A 19,741-nucleotide genomic window follows, 5' to 3' on the forward strand; every position below is an offset into this window, starting at 1 on the left:
CCCAATTTGTGGTGATAAACTGCCGTTTGGACCCAAGGGAGGGCTCAGAAGGAAAGGAGCGCTATGTGTTCTTTGGAGTCCAGATTTTGCTGGATTGGTTTTTGGGTGCCATGTCGCATTTGCAGAGCCCCAGAGGTATCAAAGCAATGGAAACCCACCAGAAGTGACCCCATTTTGGAAACTACACCCCTCAAGGAATTCATTTATAGGTCTTGTGACCGTTTAGAAGCCACAGTTTTTTCACAGAACTTATTTGAATTGGGCTGTAAATTAATATTTTTTTAATTTTTTCCAATAATATGTAGAATTTCTTATTTTCACATGAAATAAAACACCCCATTTTGTTGCCCAATTTGTCCTGAGTGCGGCAATACCCCATTTTTGGTGATAAACTGCCGTTTGGGCCCATGGGAGGGCTCAGATGGAAAGGAGCGCTATGTGTTCTTTGGAGTCCAGATTTTGCTGGATTGGTTTTCGGGTGCCGTGTCGCATTTGCAGAACCCCAGAAGTACCAAAACAATGGAAACCCACCAGAAGTGACCCCATTTTGGAAACTACACCCCTTAAGGCATTCATCTAGAGGTGTATTGAGCATTTTGATCCCACAGGTATTGGCTAAAAGGTATTGTCTATAAATTGTAATGTGGGTTCTCCTGGGTACGGCACTACCCTACATGTCGCTGTTATCTGCTGCCTGGGCACACGGCAGGGCTTAGAAGGGAAGGACAACCATTTGGCCTACTGGAGCTTTTCTGGTGCTAATTCGTGAATACAGAAGCCCCTGAGGTACCAGTACAGTTGAAACCCCCAAGAAGTGACTCCATTTTAAAATCTACACCCCTTAAGGCATTCATTTAGAGGTGTAGTGAGCAGTTTGATCCCACAGGTATTGTGTAAAAGGTAATGCGCAGCAGATGATGCAGAGTGAGATTTACAATTTTCTATACATATATATCATGTCAGTGTACAATATATTGTGCCCAGCATGCGCCATTGGAGATATACACCCCATAAACTGTAATTTGGGTTCTCCTGGGTATGTGTAACGGCAGGGGGTAGGGAGACGGACAAGTGAGCCCTAATCTACCCGCCACTCTGTCCCTGCCTACTTGCAACGACCCGCCCTAGGCGACGGGGTACAACTGGGCGGCGGTCCCTGCGCTCAGTAAGTGCACGACAAACACGACAAACATACAAGGAACACAAGCAAGGAAAAGGGGCCGTTGCCCACGGCAACACCGTGAGCAACCAGAGTGGTGAACGAGCCGAGTCAAGCCAGGAGTGTGCGAGGTACAAAACGAAAAGCAGAAGAGTAGTCGGTAAGCCAGGGTCGGTATGGAGCAGGATCAAAAATAGCAGGAGCTGTAGCTGGGCCAGGAACCACAAGGAAGGAAACCAAAGCAATAACAAGCACCGAGGGACAGGAAGTGCAGGCTTAAATAGACCGAGGGCGGGAGCTAGCTGAGTCTGGCCAGGTTACGATAGGCTCTCCCACTCCTAAGCCTGCCAGCCTGAATGGTGGAAGCAGGAGTCAGTCTCAGGGATGTATTCTCAGGTGCTGACTGATTAGTTCTGGGAGTTAACCCCGCAGTGCCTGGCAGATCCTTTACAGTACCCCCCCCTTTTATGAGGGGCCACCGGACCCTTTCTAAGTGGACCTGGCTTACTGGGGAAACGCAGGTGGAACCTCCTGACCAATACCCCAGCGTGAACATCCCGGGCGGGTACCCAAGTCCTCTCCTCGGGCCCGTATCCTCTCCAATGGACCAGGTACTGGAGGGAGCCTTGGACCATCTTGCTGTCCACAATCCTGGCCACCTCGAATTCCACCCCCTCCGGGGTGAGGATGGGAACAGGAGGTCTCCTCGAGGGAGCCAAGGACGGGGAGCAGCATTTGAGGAGGGAGGCATGAAACACGTTGTGTATCCGAAAAGACGGGGGTAACTCCAGCCGGAAGGAGACAGGATTGAGGACCTCGATGACCTTATACGGCCCAATAAACCGGGGAGCAAACTTCTTGGACGGAACCTTGAGACGCAAGTTCCTAGACGACAACCACACCAGATCCCCGACCATAAACAGGGGGTTAGCAGAACGTTTTTTATCAGCCTGAGTTTTTTGTACGCTCTGGGACACCTCTAGGTTTTTCTGAACCTGGGCCCAGACTGTGCACAGTTCCCGATGAACGACCTCTACCTCAGGATTGTTGGAACTACCAGGTGAAACGGAGGAGAACCGTGGATTAAACCCAAAATTACAAAAAAAAGGAGAGACCCCAGACGAGTTACTGACCCGGTTATTAAGGGAAAATTCGGCGAGGGGAATGAAAGAGACCCAATCAAATTGACAGTCAGAGACAAAACACCTTAAGTATTGTTCTAGAGACTGATTAGTCCTCTCCGTTTGGCCATTGGTTTCAGGATGGAAGGCAGAGGAGAAGGACAGATCAATCCCCAACTTCATACAGAAGGCTCTCCAAAACAATGAAACAAATTGTACCCCTCTGTCCGAAACAATATTGACAGGGACCCCATGGAGACGCAGGATGTGTTTGACAAACAAGGTAGCCAACGTTTTGGCGTTGGGTAGTTTCTTGAGGGGCACAAAGTGGCACATCTTACTGAAGCGGTCCACCACCACCCACACCACCGACTTGCCTTGGGATGGAGGCAAATCGGTGATAAAATCCATGGAGATATGTGTCCAAGGTCTCTGGGGAATGGGCAACGAACGCAGTAAGCCCGCTGGTCGGGACCTGGGAGTCTTGGACCTAGCACAAACCTCACAAGCGGCGACGTAGGCCTTAACGTCTTTAGGCAACCCAGGCCACCAATAATTTCTGGTAATTAGGTGTTTGGTACCCTGGATGGCCAGATAGTGCGGAGTCATGATTTTCCCTAAGTACCCTTAGCCGGAATTGCAGGGGAACAAACAGCTTGTTCTCAGGAAGGTTCCCGGGAGCTGCACCTTGATCAGCAGCAATTTCAGAGACTAAATCAGAATCGATCGAGGAAATGATTATACCTGGAGGCAAAATACAAGCAGGATCTTCCTCCGAAGGAGGGCTGGCCATGAAGCTACGCGACAGTGCATCAGCCTTAATATTTTTAGACCCAGCCCTATAGGTAACCAAAAAATTGAATCTGGTAAAAAATAACGCCCATCGAGCTTGTCTCGGGTTTAGCCTCCGGGCAGATTCTAGGAACACCAGATTCTTGTGGTCGGTAAGGACCGTTACCTGGTGCCTAGCCCCCTCCAGGAAGTGGCGCCACTCTTCAAATGCCCATTTAATGGCTAAGAGTTCGCGGTTGCCAATATCATAGTTACTTTCAGTTGGCGAAAACTTCCTGGAGAAGTAGGCACAGGGGCGGAGATGGGTGAGGGACCTGGTACCCTGGGACAAGACAGCCCCCACTCCCACCTCAGATGCGTCAACTTCCACGATAAATGGCTCCATTTGGTTGGGCTGAACCAGCACCGGGGCCGAGACAAAGCACTTCTTAAGGACCTCAAAAGCCTGGACAGCCTCAAGAGGCCAGTGGAGGAGATCAGCACCTTTGCGAGTGAGGTCCGTAAGGGGCTTAGCGATGACCGAGAAGTTAGCAATAAATCTCCTGTAATAATTAGCAAACCCCAAAAAACACTGTAACGCCTTCAGGGAGGCAGGTTGGACCCATTCCGCCACAGCCTGAACCTTGGCGGGGTCCATGCGGAATTCATGAGGAGTGAGGATTTGACCCAAAAATGGAATCTCCTGTACCCCAAACACACATTTTTCGGTTTTGGCAAACAGTTTATTTTCCCGAAGGACCTGGAGCACCTTCCTGACATGCTCCACGTGGGAGGACCAGTCCTTGGAAAACACCAGTATGTCATCAAGGTACACTACCAGAAAAATCCCCAGGTAATTTCTCAAAATCTCATTTATGAAATTCTGGAAGACCGCAGGGGCATTACACAACCCAAAGGGCATGACGAGGTATTCGAAATGGCCTTCGGGCGTGTTAAACGCAGTCTTCCACTCATCCCCCTCTTTGATGCGAATAAGGTTATACGCCCCCCGTAGATCCAATTTAGAAAACCATTGGGCCCCCTGAACCTGATTAAAGAGATCGGGAATCAAAGGAAGGGGATACTGGTTCCTTACCGTGACCTTATTCAGGCCACGGTAGTCAATGCATGGCCTAAGACCACCATCCTTCTTCCCCACGAAGAAGAAGCCAGCACCTACCGGAGAAGAAGAGGGACGAATGTAACCCTTGGCCAGGGATTCCTGGATATACACTCTCATAGCTTCACGTTCGGGACAAGAAAGATTAAATATCCTACCCTTAGGAAGCTTAGCTCCTGGTACCAATTCGATAGCGCAATCGTATTCTCTATGAGGAGGTAACACTTCGGAGGCCTCCCTAGAGAAAACATCAGCGAAGTCCTGAACAAACTCGGGTAGCGTATTCGCCTCCTTAGGGGGAGAAATAGAATTAACAGAAAAACATGACGTACAACATTCATTACCCCATTTGGTTAGCTCCCCAGTATTCCAGTCAAACGTGGGATTATGCAACTGCAACCAGGGAAGACCTAGCACCAAATCGTACGATAATCCCTGCATCAACAGTACAGAGCATTGCTCCAAATGCATGGAGCCAACAAGGAGTTCAAAAACAGGGGTATGCTGTGTAAAATAACCATTAGCAAGAGGAGTGGCGTCGATACCCACTACCGGGACAGGTTTAGGCAAATCAATAAGAGGCATAGCAAGGGACATAGCAAATTCCACAGACATGATATTAGTAGAGGACCCTGAATCCACGAAAGCACTGCCGGTAGCAGACCTACCACCAAAAGAGACCTGAAAGGGAAGCAAGATCTTAGTACGTTTCATATTTACGGGAAATACCTGTGCGCCCAAGTGACCTCCCCGATGATCACTTAGACGCGGAAGTTCTCTGGCTGCAACCTTACGCTTAGGACAGTTGTTCACTTGATGCTTGTCGTCCCCACAGTAGAAGCAGAGACCATTCTTCCTGCGGAATTCTCTACGTTGTTGGGGGGACACGGAGGCCCCGAGTTGCATAGGTATCTCTGAATCTTTCGGGGAGGAACGAAGCAACGGAGCTTCGGGAGGCATCATGGGGGAGTCGGAGGAGAAAACACATAAACGTTCACGTTGTCGTTCCCTGAGACGTCGGTCAAGTCGTATCGCTAAAGCCATAACCTGGTCTAGGGAGTCACAAGAGGGATAGCTAACTAGCAGGTCTTTCAGGGCATTCGACAGACCCAACCTAAACTGGCACCTTAAGGCAGGGTCATTCCACCGAGAAGCTACGCACCACTTCCGAAAGTCAGAGCAATACTCCTCAACAGGTCTCTTACCCTGACTTAAGGTCACCAGCTGACTCTCGGCAAAGGCAGTCCTGTCAGTCTCGTCATAAATAAGTCCGAGAGCAGAAAAGAAACAATCAACGGAGGAAAGTTCAGGGGCGTCAGGAGCCAAGGAGAAGGCCCATGCTTGGGGCCCTTCCTGGAGCCGGGACATAATTATACCCACCCGCTGGCTCTCAGAACCTGAGGAATGAGGCTTTAAACGAAAGTAAAGCCTACAACTCTCCCGAAAGGAGAGAAAAGTCCTCCGGTCCCCTGAGAACCGGTCGGGCAACTTGAGGTGGGGTTCAAGAGGTGCGGTGCGGGGAACTACCAGGGTAGCATCAGGCTGGTTGACCCTCTGAGCCAGGGCCTGGACCTGTAGGGAGAGACCCTGCATTTGCTGAGCCAGGGTCTCACGGGGATCCATAGTGGTGTCAGGGACCAGGGGTAGACTAGGTATGGGCTTGTTATTATGTAACGGCAGGGGGTAGGGAGACGGACAAGTGAGCCCTAATCTACCCGCCACTCTGTCCCTGCCTACTTGCAACGACCCGCCCTAGGCGACGGGGTACAACTGGGCGGCGGTCCCTGCGCTCAGTAAGTGCACGACAAACACGACAAACATACAAGGAACACAAGCAAGGAAAAGGGGCCGTTGCCCACGGCAACACCGTGAGCAACCAGAGTGGTGAACGAGCCGAGTCAAGCCAGGAGTGTGCGAGGTACAAAACGAAAAGCAGAAGAGTAGTCGGTAAGCCAGGGTCGGTATGGAGCAGGATCAAAAATAGCAGGAGCTGTAGCTGGGCCAGGAACCACAAGGAAGGAAACCAAAGCAATAACAAGCACCGAGGGACAGGAAGTGCAGGCTTAAATAGACCGAGGGCAGGAGCTAGCTGAGTCTGGCCAGGTTACGATAGGCTCTCCCACTCCTAAGCCTGCCAGCCTGAATGGTGGAAGCAGGAGTCAGTCTCAGGGATGTATTCTCAGGTGCTGACTGATTAGTTCTGGGAGTTAACCCCGCAGTGCCTGGCAGATCCTTTACAGTATGGCAATACCCTACAAGTGGCTGTTATCAGCTGCCTGGGCACACAGCAGGGCTCAGAAGGGAAAGATGAGGAGGAATTGCTGTGCGGAGTGCGTCAGGTTATATTAAAAATCTAAGGGATGATAAATTTTAAAACACTATCATACAGAGCCCTGGTTTTTCAGGACACGTGTCACATTGATATAGTATGTCCTTCCTTATCCCCCTCTTATAGCAGACTCTGCACCTCTTTTGACTTTCTCCCTTCTTGCCGGTTTGGGGAACTTCTCCTGGAAAGTGTTGCACTGGTACGATGCGTGTGGCCTCGCTTCCAGAAGTACTGGGTGCCCCCCCCCTTCTTGGGCCCTGAAGATTAGTTTCTTGATAACCACCTCTTGAAATTCCAGGAAAGTTCCCCTCTGGCCTGCACATCGATGTAGCTCGTACGCATTGTACAATACCATCTGTATGATGTGCACGGCCAGCTTCTTATACCACACTGCATGGCGCTGATCTGACAAGTCCACCCCTCCCATGTACCTATTGTAGTCCAGGATGCAGTCTGGTTTCGAGGGTCTCTGTACTGGTACCTCTTACTGGTACATGGGTACTGGTGTGGCATCTCTCTTGTCCTTGACGCACAATATGTTGCTGCTGGATTGTGCCCTGCTCTCACACCACCTTGTTTGCCCAAACAGAGTCTTAGGGAGGCCTCTCAGATTTCTTCAAGCAGTGCCGCATGCCGCAGTACTTCTGGAAGCGAGGCACTTGAAGAGTGGGACGCTGGTATAAAAAATTATCCAGGTAGAGGTGGTAACCCTGCTCCAGCAGTGGGTGCACCAAATCCCACACAATTTCTGCATTAACTCCCAGTAAGGGGGGGGGGGGCATTCTGGGGGTTGACTACTGGTGTTTTTCCCATCATATATCCTAAATTTGTAGGTATACCCTGATGCACTCTCGCACAGCTTATACATCTTCACGCCACACCTTGCCCTCTTACTCGGCAGGTACTGGCGGAATTGAAGCCTCCCTTTAAAATCTACCAAGGACCCATCAATAGAAATACACTTCTCGGGGGTGAATGCTTGGGAAAACCGGACACTGAAATGGTCTAATAGGGGTCTCAGTTTATACAAACGGTCAAAACTCGGGTCATCTTGGGGTGGGCACTGCTCATTATCAGTATAATGTAAGAAGCAAAGTATTGCCTAATTATTTTTTTTTAGGTTCCAGTTCAGTTCTAAAGTTGCTTTGAGGGGCCTATATATTAGATACCCCCATCAAACACCCCATTTTAGAAACTAGACCCCTCAAAGTATTCACAACAGCATTTATAAAGTTTATTAACCCTTTAGGTGTTTCACAGGAATTTAGAGCAACGTAGAGGTGAAATTTACATATTTCGTTTTTTTTTGTCAGAAAATCCTTTTTATACCATTTTTTTCTGTAAAACAGAAGGTTTTACCAGAGAAACGCAACTGAATATTTATTGCCCAGATTCTGCAGTTTTGAGAAATATCCCACATGTGGCCCTAGTGTGGTAATGGACTGAAGCACCGGCCTCCGAAGCAAAGGACTACCTAGAGGATTATGAGGCCTTCTTTTTATTAGGCACCATGTCCGGTTTGAAGAGGTCTTGTGGTGCCAAAACAGTGGAAACCCCCCAAAAGTGACCCTATTTTGGAAACTACACCCCTTGAGGAATTCATTGTAGTTTTCATGGGGTGAATGCGACTTTTTGATCAGTTTTTATTCTATTTTTAAGAGATGTGGTGACTAAAAAACAGCAATTCTACTATTGTTTTTTATTCTATTTTTTTACAGCGTTCACCGTGCACATTAAATGACATTCACTTTATTCTGCGGGGCGATACGATTACGGCGATACCCTATGTTTATAGTTTTTTTTTATGTCTTATGGCGTTTGCACAATAAAATACTTTTTGTAAAAAATCATTTACTTTTTGTGTTCCCTTATTCTGAGAGCCAGAACTTTTTTATTTTTCCATCAAGAAAGCCGTGCGAGGACTTGTTTTTTGCGTAACGAACTGTAGTTTCGATCAGCACCATTTTGATCTCTTTTTATTCCATTTTTTGGGAGGTGAAGTGACAAAAAAAATTGTGATTCGGTATGGATTATTGTTATTTACTTTCATGGCGTTCACCGTGCGGGATAAATAACAAAATAATTTTGTAGTTTAGGCCGTTACAGATGTGGCTATACCAATTATGTATCGTTATTTGTTTATCTATTTTTATTAATAATAAAGGACTGATAAGGGAAAAAGGGGGATTTTTACTTTTAAAACTTTTATTTTCTTATTTTTACACAACTTTTTTTACTTTTTGTTTACTTTTTTACTTTGTCCCACTAGGGGACTTGAGGGCAGGAGGCCCTGATCGCTATTCTAATACACTTCATTACATGCGTAGTGCAGTGTATTAGAGCTGTCAGGTACTCACTGACAGCAAGCATAGTGGGTCCTGACTTTCAGGACCCACTAGGCTTCCGTAGATGGCATAGCCGGACGCCATTGTTAGGCGTCCGGTTGCTATAGCCACCATCGCTGGCCGCTATCGTGTAGTAGGCTGTCGATGGTGGTTTAACCCCTAAAAAGCTGTGACCGCTATTGAACGCGGCTTTTCAGGGGTTAATCAGCGGGGACACAGCAGTCGAACCCCGCTGTAGGAGCTGCGTCAACTGCTGTACGAGACATGGCCGTTACTCCCGTGACGTACTATTAGGTCATGGAGCGCGAACGATACAGCTACCATGACCTTATAGTACGTCCAGGAGCGGAAAGGGGTTAAAGAGTACCTATAAGTATATTTCAGCTGACACACTGCCACAGCCAGGACCGGAGCTAGCCTCCGATTTCGCCAATTAACTCCTTAGATACAGCAATCAAAAGTGATCGCTGCATCTGCAGATGTAGTAATCTTTAACTTGATTCTGATAACTTGCTGCAGCATGATATCACACAATAAAAGCCATTGAAAAGTCATTGAAAAAGTCAAGATAAGAGATCTAGTCATTGTTTATTTAATGCGTTAAAACTCAAGGTAAAGGCGGCTACATCTGTAGGTGGTTTCCAGCCCTTCGGCACCCCTGAGACGTAGTGTCAGGGATGCCGATAGTTGCCATGGCAGCCAAAGGCCTAACAATGGCCTCCTGGTCTGCCAAGTACGGAAGCCTGGAGGAAGGGCCTAGAAGGTTTGCTATCCGGGCCAAGAAAATGGCTCAGAAACTGAGCCTGTTCCATTAGCCGCGGGTGTCAGCTGTTTGTCACAGCCGACACCCTGCTGTAATGGCCAGGGCCGAAGCTAGGCTCCAATCCGGCCGATTAACCCCTTAGATGCAGCGATCAAAAGTTGAGGTGCCGATGGTGGCTATGGCAACCAGAGGCCTAACAATGGCCTCCTAGTACGGAAGCCTATTTTGCCCCACCCGGAGGCGAAGCCCAGTAGGCTTGCTGTCAGTGAATAGCTGACCGCTCTAATACACTGCACTATGTAGGTAGTGCAGTGTATTAGAATATCGATCAGGGCATCATGCCCTCAAGTCCCATAGTGGTACAAAAAAAAGTTTAAAAAAGTTAATTAAAACGTTGTAAAAAAGTTAAAAAAATAAGTTTAAAGTTAAAAAAAAAAACAATAACCGCCTTTTTTCCCATAAGAAGTCTTTTATTATAGGAAAAAACGGAAAACCTTGAAAAAACGGCTCGCGGAAAAATGAAGGGACATCCCCTATCTTCGGCCATTTATTTCTCTGACCTCCCATTGACATCAATGAGACGCAGAGAAAGCGCATTTCGCAGCTGTTTTTTGGCCGCGGGCGAAAATCGGCGTGCAGGCAGAGAAAAATCTGCCTCAAAATTCCGAATGGAATTTTGAGGCAGATTTTCTGCCTGCAAAAAACTCAGTGTGAACCCAGCCTTAGGCTGAAATATCCCAACGTCAATTGGGAAAACCAGATAATAGAGTCCTTAATGAAAACAAGTAAAGGAAATATTGTCATTAAGTCCAACCAGCTTAACCGTGCCCATGGCAAATATCCAACGTGCCTACCTCTGCAAAATGAGTTTCTCCCAATTCCCACCACGCGGTGGGGACGGACTCTCTAAATCCCCAGAAAGCTCAGATGGTTCGGGTTGCCCTGGTGCTTATCCCGGATATGATGAGAATTTGGGGTCTCCGCTTGTTTTGCCACATCATTAACATGGTCCCTTTCACGTCTGCGGAATTCCCTAAAGATCTTACCCACATATTGAATCTCACAGCTACACGTCATCAGATATATTACCCCTTTGGTCTTGCAGTTCACGAAGTCATAGTTTTTATACACACGTCCATACACACGTCCAGTGGTCTTGTTGGAAAATGTCCTGCCTACTGTTATGAATTCACAGGCTTTACGTGACCCACAGGGATAGGTCCCTGTTGGGGCCTTTGGCAACCATGTCTGATCAGTAACTGGTTGCATGTGAGGTAAAGGACTATACAGGGCCTCAACATCCAGGCTGGCCAGAAGCATGTCTGCATCAAGTTGTATATCCTTTATCCGCTTGAGGACATCCATTGTGTCCCTCACATAAGATGGAAGTGTAACTACAAACGGACGGAGGATACAATTCACATACAGACTAGCATTCTGAGTGATACTGTCAATTACAGCCACTATGGAACGACCCTTCAATGGAGAAGTGCCCTTGTGGATCTTGGGTAGACTGTAAAATGTTGCCATCACCGGGAATTCTGGTAAGAGAAACCTGAAATCCCTTTGATCAATCAATCCATCCTTTTTGGCTGCCGCAATAATATTTTTGAGTGCCTCCTTATAGAAGTTAATGTGATTGGAAGGGATAATCTCATAGCCGTTGCGGTCGTCAAGGATCGCGAAGCACATAGATATGTATGCCTGGAGATCCATGACTACCACATTCCCTCCTTTATCGGACGATTTAACAATAATAGATTCATCTCTTTCCAAATGCCGCAAATTTTCAAGCTCACATGGGGTAACATTACAAAATCACCTCTATGGCAAATATGGGACAATTGGTCAATGGCAGCCTTCAAGAAAACATCTATTGGTGTATTGTCGCTCGTAGGGGGATTCTTATTTGAAGGTAAGGCCAAGTCAGTAAACAGGCCTTCCCATGCCGGTCTCCCACCCTCATCGAGAAAAAATCACCCATAGTTCTAAGCAGGGGCATATCCTCCTCATCTATCCTTGTATAAGCCATTCTTTGCTGAGGTGGGAAATAACCCCTTCACCAACGGCAGGAAATCCAAGAAAGTGATTTTAAGGACCCCTTCACATCATATGTATTGCACTACGGTTGAGGTTTTACGGGTGTATACGCTAAACGCAGGCTGTGATGGATGCCTTAAAGGGGTTTTCCCATGAGGGATATTTATGACATATCCACAGGATATGTCAGATAGATGCAGGTCCCACCCCTGGAACCCGCACCTATCGCTAGAACAAGGTCCTGTACACCCTGTTTTAGATTTTTGTGCTCACGCTGACTCCCGGCCACTTATTGATTACATGGTCTGTGGATATATCATAAATGTTCCTCATGGGAAAACCCCTTTAAAAGTGGCATCCTTCCCCTTTTGAATAATGTTATCGGAGTACATGACTTATCCGTAAAACAGATACCATTACAGCGGGATGAACACCTCTACACTATAGTAACAGGGGCCCATGTATTTTATGACATAGACCCCAGTTACTATAGCAGATTTCTATCGACCCTGTGCGGGGGCCGCACCCCGTTCGCAACTGCGACCCCTGTAGCGGCAGTGGTCCGGGGATCTATTATATCTTTGTCCCGCGAGTCCATGCATTTTATTTTAAAAAAACACAATATCTTGCTGGCCTTAGAAGCAGCTGATTGACATTGCAGGCTGTTATTTAGTTTATAATCTACAAGTACACCCAGATCCTTCTCAACAAGTGACTCTCCAAGTGTAGCTCCAATACACCAATATAGGATATGCAGTGAGTTTCACGCAACGGACACTCGCTGTGTGAAAACTCACGCATGTGTGAATAGCCCCAATGAAATCAATTTGTCAGTCTGCTGTGCGTTGTTTCAACGGACAGCACACAGACGAGAATCATGCTCGTCTGAATGAGCCCTAAGTCTATCATGTGTGATACTGTCTGCTGGGGCCATGTATCTAAGCTGATCATGTATGATACGGTCTGCTGAGACAATGCGTCCAATTCTATTCAGCGGTGTAGCTATAGGAGCTTTAGTCTTATAGATATGCTATCTCCGATATGTATGTAAAAATGCATTTATTTTTCTGGGTGGGGGGTAAATATATGTCTCAGGTCTTGTGTCCCTGATCTTTTCTAGCAATGCCCCTGATAAGTGGCATGGAGAATATAAGTTATGAGGAAAGATTGAAAGAATTAAACCTATTTAGCCTTGAAAAGAGACAACTAAGTGGGGACATGATTAACTTATATAAATATATTAATCACACATACAAAAAATATAGTAAAATCCTGTTCCATGTAAAACCCCTCAAAAAACAAGGGTGCACTCCCTCCGTCTGGAGGAAAAAAAGGTTCAACCTGCAGAGGCGACAAGCCTTCTTTACTGTGAGAACGGTGAATTTATGGAATAGTCACCGCAGGAGCCGGTCACAGCAGGGACAGTAGATAGCTTTAAAAAAGGCTTAGAACAAAAAAATATTAGCTCCTATGTGAATGTGTAGAATTTTTGTTTCATCCCTTCCCTTTTCCCATCCCTTGGTTGAACTTCATGGACATATGTCTTTTTTCAACCGTACTAACTTTGTAAGTTAACATATTTTCTTACATTATTTTGGAGAAATATTGTCCCACTCTTCTTCTCAACATTCCTTCAGTTCATTAATGTTTCAGGGCATTTATTTATGCATATCTCTCTTCAGATCCCACCACAGCACCTCAATGAAATGATTAAGGCCTCATTCACACGGCAGGGTTTCCCGGCCGGGTGCCGGCCGTTCATAAATCGGCCGGCACCCGGCTGCATTAGGAATAATAGACCCCTAATGGGGCTATTCACACGACCGATTTTTTGACGGCCAGAAAAACCGTCCGTCAAAAAATAGGACATGCTCTATCTTCGCCCGGGTACTCGGCCGCCCGGCTCCCATAGAAGTCTATGGGGCCGGGTAATACACGGCCATCACCGGGATGTGTCCCGAGTGATGGCCGGGTTTTCCGGAGCCTGCGCTCTATCTCCTCCTCCTCACAGCGCAGAGTGCATGTGAGGAGGAGGAGTTGATGCCACTCTGACGAATGGCATCGCTGTACACGGTGTGGCAGGGCCGGGGTGTACAGCAGGTGGAAGGGAGCGCTGCGCTGGCTCCCTTCCCCTGCTTGCACCCTGGCCCGGCGACACCTTCGATGGCGCCGCTAGCAGCTGCAGCTGCTGCTGCTGCGGCTGCTACTACTGCAGCGACGCCACTATAGCAGAGCAGGGAGGTATCTCCCCGCTCTGCTATGTGCTAGCCGCACTTTAGCTCCTTGAAGGAGCGGAATCCCCGTGTTTTCGGGGATTCCGCTCCTGGACAGAGCGATTGATGTCTCTGTCCATATCTGGGCAGTGACATCAGGGGAAACTCCTGAAGCGGAATCCCCGAACACATGGGGATTCCCCTTCAGGAGTTGCCGCTGATGTCACTGTCCGGATCTGCCCGGCACGGATGCAAAACTGAATGCAAACCGGCCGGGCAAAATGGCCGATTTTACCGGCCGACACTCGGGCTCGGGAACGACCCGGTCGTGTGAATCCCGCCTTAGCCATTCCATCACCTTGATTTTTTTTCTGCCTTAGCCATTTAGTTGCCCATGTCAGTTATACGTGTAAATGTATCTTAATTGACTAGGTGCCCTCTTAGTCCTGTCTCACTCTTGGGTGTATTTCCTACTACTGTCGGCAACTCTCTGGCAGGGGATTTCACTTCTAGAGGGAGCCCCTAACATTACTGTCCATATCACATGGATGGCTTTTTGAAAAACAGCTGTTAAAAATTGATCCATTGACTTCTATGGGCGCCGTTAGGCCATGACAATGACCGAAAATAGATCATATTCTATTTTTTGACGGACAGTATTCACAGAACATTAAAAAATGGCTATGTGAATACACCCATAGAATTTCAGGCTGAATGCACACGTTGCGTAATTTGATTCTGAAAATCTGCATCAAAACCGTAGGTATACGCATGTAATTCCGCAGCTAAAACCGCATGTTTTTTGGTGCGTTTTTTGATGCGTTTTAGGTGCGTTTTTTACATTTTAATGCAAAAATAGGTACGTTTTTATGCTGCGTATTTTGGTGTGTTTTTCTTTAAAACTAGACAGCTACAATTCGCAAGCGGAAATGCAAGATAAATTGACATGCTGCAGATATTAAAATACGCATTACAGGTCAATTTACGTGCAGAAAAAATCTGCACCATGTAGATGAGATTTCTTGAAATCTCATTTACTTTGCTGATACTGTATTACGCTTTGGATTTGCCGCGTAAAAATCCACACGTAATACGCAACGTGTGCATTCAGCCTCAATGTTATGAAAACGGCCGTGTGATGGACTATTTTAACTATCGTGTCAATGTAGCGTTAGAAAACTGAGCACTTTGGACATCCAATCTTAAGGGATAATCTCAGGGGCAACAGGTGTAGACTGAGGGGATTGTTTGTTTTCTTACACTCCTTAACCCCTAGGCGCACTAGGACGCAACTGTACATCCTAGTGGGAAGTTTCTCTGCGCACCAGGACGTACAGTTACTGCGCGGTTCCCGGTGCACACTGTCTGGGACTTTGTGCAACGGGAATCGGGAGGTCAGCTGTCTGCTGGCAAGCGGTACATCGCCGCTGATTATGGCAATTAACCCATTAAATGCGGCAATCGATAGTGATCGCCGCATTTAGGGGTTTTGTATCAGATCGGCAGCCCCCACAATGCAATTGCAGGGGTTGACGAACAGTGTCATGGCAACCGGAGGACAGCCAATGGCCTCCAGGTCTGCCATGTACGGAAGCTTATCATGACCAGCCTGGATCTGATAGGCTTTCTGTCAGAGTGACGGGAAGTCACTGAGTCGTTCCCAATGCACACTGTCGGTGACGGTGTGCATAATGGACCTGGAGGTCCGCTGTCCCCGACAGCTGACACTCCACTGTTGCCAATCCGTGGCTCATCGCCGCTGATTCTGGCAATTTACCCCTTAAATGAGGCGATCGATTGCGATCGCCATATTTAAGGGGTTTGTAGCAGATCAGCAATTGCAGGGGTTGCCGATGGTTGTCATGGCAACCGGAGGCCATTCAACGCAGAATAAAGTTAAGTTGTCATTTTTACCGCATGATGTAAGCCGTAAAGATTTAACCCAAAAACTATGGGGGAATCGTTTTTTTCCAATTTCAGCATTCAAACAACAGTTTTTTCATTTTCCCAATACATTATATGGTACTTTAAATAGTGTCAATAGAAACTACAACTCCTCCCACAAAACAAAAGCCCTCACACCACTCTAGTGACAGGAAAACGTTATGGCGGGAAGTGGAAAATGATAATGCAAATGGATCAGTACTAAAAGGAACAAATAGAAGATATCGAGGCACTCACCGGACTAAAAGGGTTAATAAATTTCTAATGAAAAACATTTATGACCACATATGGGGTATTGCCGAACTTGGGAGAAATTGCTTTACAAATGTTGGGGTGCTTTTTCTCCTTTTATCCCTTGTGAAAATGAAAAAAAAAATCAACATTTTAGTGGAAAAAATTTAGATATTTATTTTCACAGCCTAATTCTAATAAATTCTGAAAAAGACCCGTAGGGTCTAAATGCTCACTATACCCCTAGATAGATTCCTTAAGGGGTGGGTTCACTTTTGGGGTGTTTCCACTGTTTTGGTTCCTCAGGGGCTTTGCAAATGCGACATGGCACTGACCACCATTCCACCTAAATTTGAGCTCCAAAGGCCAAATGGCGCTCCTTCACTTGTGAGCCCTGCCATGTATCCAAACAGCCAGCAGTTTATTACCACATATGGGGTATTTGGGGTATTGCCGTAATCGGGAGTAATTGATTTAGAAATGTTGGGGTGCCTTTTCTCCTTTATTCTTTGTTTAACCTCCTCCCCTGCTTGCATTCTGGGCCCTAATGACCAAGCCATTTTTTAAGTTTTTCCATTGTCACATTCGAAGAGCTATAACTTTTTTATTTTTGCGTCGACATAGCTGTATAAGGTTTTGTTATTTGCGGGACAAGTTGTACTTTTTAATAGCACCATTTTGGGGTACATATAATTTATTCATGAACTTTTATTAACTTTTTTTGGGGGGGATAGAAGAAAACCTGAAATTTCACCACTCTTTTTTTGCACCCTAAATCTACGTCGTTTACCGTGTGGTATAAATAACACAATAACTTTATTCAGCGGGTTGTTACGATTGCAAATATACCAAATTTGTAGATTTTGTATGTTTTACTACTTACACAGTAAAAACACTTTTTTTTTCAAAATTATTTGTACTTGCGTCTCCATATTTGAAGAGCCGTAGCCATTTTATTGTTCCGTCGATGCAGTTGTATGAGGGCTTTTTTTTGTGGGACGACTTGTAGTTTTTATTGGTACCATTTTGGAGTAGATGCGACTTTTTGATCACTTTTTATCACATTTTTTTAAGTCTGGATTAACAGAAAACAGCAATTTTTCCATTGTTTTTTATTTTATTTTTATGGCGTTCACCGTCCGGCTTAAATAATTTAACAGCTTTATAGTCAGGGTCGTTACGGACGCGGCGATACCAAATATGTGTAACTTTTTGGCTTTATTGTGGGTTTTTTAATAGTAAAGCAGTTTGTAAGGGGAAAAAGTGGGTTTTAAATTATTTTTTTTTCACTTTTTTTTTAAATTTACTTTATTCAACTTTTTTTTACTAGTCCCACTAGGGGACTTCACTATGCGATCATCCGATCGCTTTTATAATACACTGCAATACTTTTGTATTGTAGTGTATTACTGCCTGTCCGTTTAAGACGGACAGGCATCTGCTAGGTCAGGGGTCTCAAACTCGGCCGGGTAAGTGGGCCGCATATAGAAAAAATGGGAAGTTGACGGGCCGCATTACTTTCAAATTTGATACAATACAAAATTATTGTTAATCAATTAGTTATTTGAACTACCATAACACTACATTACTATAATAATAGCGCTAGGTTTAAAATTTGAGATATTTCTCCACGTGCTTATTTCAACAATCCAGCTTTCCAGTTTAAGTGTCACTAAATGCAGTCCGGCGGCTCAGTTAGCACACATGTCAAGATTGGGCAGCCCCTTTTTAGATAGTGCCGCAGTGCCCTCTGTGGATGCTGCCGCAGTGCCCTCTGTGGATGCTGCCGCAGTGCCCTCTGTGGATGCTGCCGCAGTGCCCTCTCTGGATAATGCAACACACCCCTAGATAAGGCCACAGTGCCCTCTGTAGATAAGGCCACAGTGCCCTCTGTAGATAAGGCCACAGTGCCCTCTGTAGATAAGGCCACAGTGCCCTCTGTAGATAATGCAACACACCCCTAGATAATGCCAGTGTCCTCTTCAGATACTGTCACACACCCACTTATAGATAACGCCACAGTGCCCTCTGTAGAGGGCGCCACAGTGCCATCTGTAGAGGCTGCCAAAGTGCCCTCTGTAGAGGCTGCCAAAGTGCCCTCTGTAGAGGCTGCCAAAGTGCCCTCTGTAGAGGCTGCCAAAGTGCCCTCTGTAGAGGCTGCCAAAGTGCCCTCTGCAGAGGCTGCCCCAGTGCCCTCTGTAGAGGCTGCCCCAGTGATGTCAGGGGCTTGCCCAGAGCTGGAGTCCCAGGCAGAGCGCTAGTAGGCTCTTCCTGGGACTCCAGCTGTGCTCCTGACATCACTGGGACTCCTGCTCTGGGGAAGCCCCTGACATCATTGTCGATGTATAGGCAGCGATGTCAGGGAATTCCACAGAGTCCCGGAGCAGAGCCGACACCAGCGCTCTGCTCCGGACTCCGGCTCTGGGGAAGCCCCAGACATCGCTGTTCATATGTGGACAGCGATGTCAGGGAATTCCACAGAGTCCCGGAGCAGAGCCGACACCAGCGCTCTGCTCCGCTCTGGGCAAGACCCTGACACACTGTCCATATATGGGCAGCGATGTCAGGGAATTCAACAGAGTCCCGGAGCAGAGCCGACACCAGCGCTCTGCTCGGGACTCCGGCTCTGGAGAAGCCCCAGACATCGCTGTTCATATGTGGACAGCGATGTCAGGGAATTCCACAGAGTCCCGGAGCAGAGCCGACACCAGCGCTCTGCTCGGGACTCCGGCTCTGGAGAAGCCCCAGACATCGCTGTTCATATGTGGACAGCGATGTTAGGGAATTCCAGAGTCTCGGAGCAGAGCCGATATTAGCGGCTCTGTGTCCCGCGGGCCGCAGATGACAGCCCCAGGGGCCGCATGCGGCCCGCGGGCCGTGTGCTTGAGACTCCTGTGCTAGGTCATGCCTCCGGCATGACCTAGCAGGCATTCATTACAGGCAGACCTGGGGGCCTTTATCTTATCGCCGGGTGTCAGTGGGATGAGAGGGAGCTCCCTCCCTCTCTCCAAAACCACCCAGAAGCGGTGCATGCTATTGAGCACCGCATCTGAAGGGTTGAACAGGTGAAATCGATACTAATATCGATCTACCTTTGGCAGCTGAGAGCAGGGAGATTTGACAGCTCCCTGCTCTGTTTACTTTATTCTAATGCAGCGCCGTGGAATGGTGGTGCTGTAGAATAAAGCCCACTAATGACCGCCGTGAAAAGGCTAATCGGCGGTCATTAAAGGGTTAAAATTAAAAATCAATGTTTTTTTACAGACTAATTCCAATAAATTTAGCAAAGAACTGTGGGGTCAAAATGCTCACTATATCCCTAGATCTATTCCTTGATGAGTTTAGTTTCCAAAATGGGGTCACTTTTGGGGGGTTTCCACTCTTTTGGCACTACAAGACCTCTTCAAACCTGACATCGTACCCAAAATATATTCTAAAAAGGAGGCCCCAAAATCTACTAGTTGCTCCTTTGCTTCTGAGGCCTGTGTTTCAGTCAATTAGTACACTAGGGCCACATGTGGTATATTTCTAAAAACTGCAGACTCTGGGCAATAAATATTGAGTAGCGTTTCTCTGGTAAAACCTTCTGTGTTACAGAAAAAATGTATTACAAATGAATTTTTGGAAAAAAAATGAAATTGGTCAATTTCACCTCTACTTTGCTTTAATTCCTGTGAATCGCCTAAAGGGTTAAGAGACTTTGTG

General features: G+C 46.8%; 1 protein-coding gene across 3 annotated transcripts in view; it reads left to right on the forward strand.

The window, feature by feature from the left end:
• The window catches only part of HEATR5A (HEAT repeat containing 5A), a 191,630-nt gene that overhangs the window by 114,827 nt on the left and 57,062 nt on the right, over positions 1 to 19,741 (forward strand). The window lies entirely within an intron of this gene.

This window comes from Rhinoderma darwinii, chromosome 12 (genome assembly GCF_050947455.1).
Source record: "Rhinoderma darwinii isolate aRhiDar2 chromosome 12, aRhiDar2.hap1, whole genome shotgun sequence".
Classification (NCBI taxonomy): domain Eukaryota; kingdom Metazoa; phylum Chordata; class Amphibia; order Anura; family Rhinodermatidae; genus Rhinoderma; species Rhinoderma darwinii.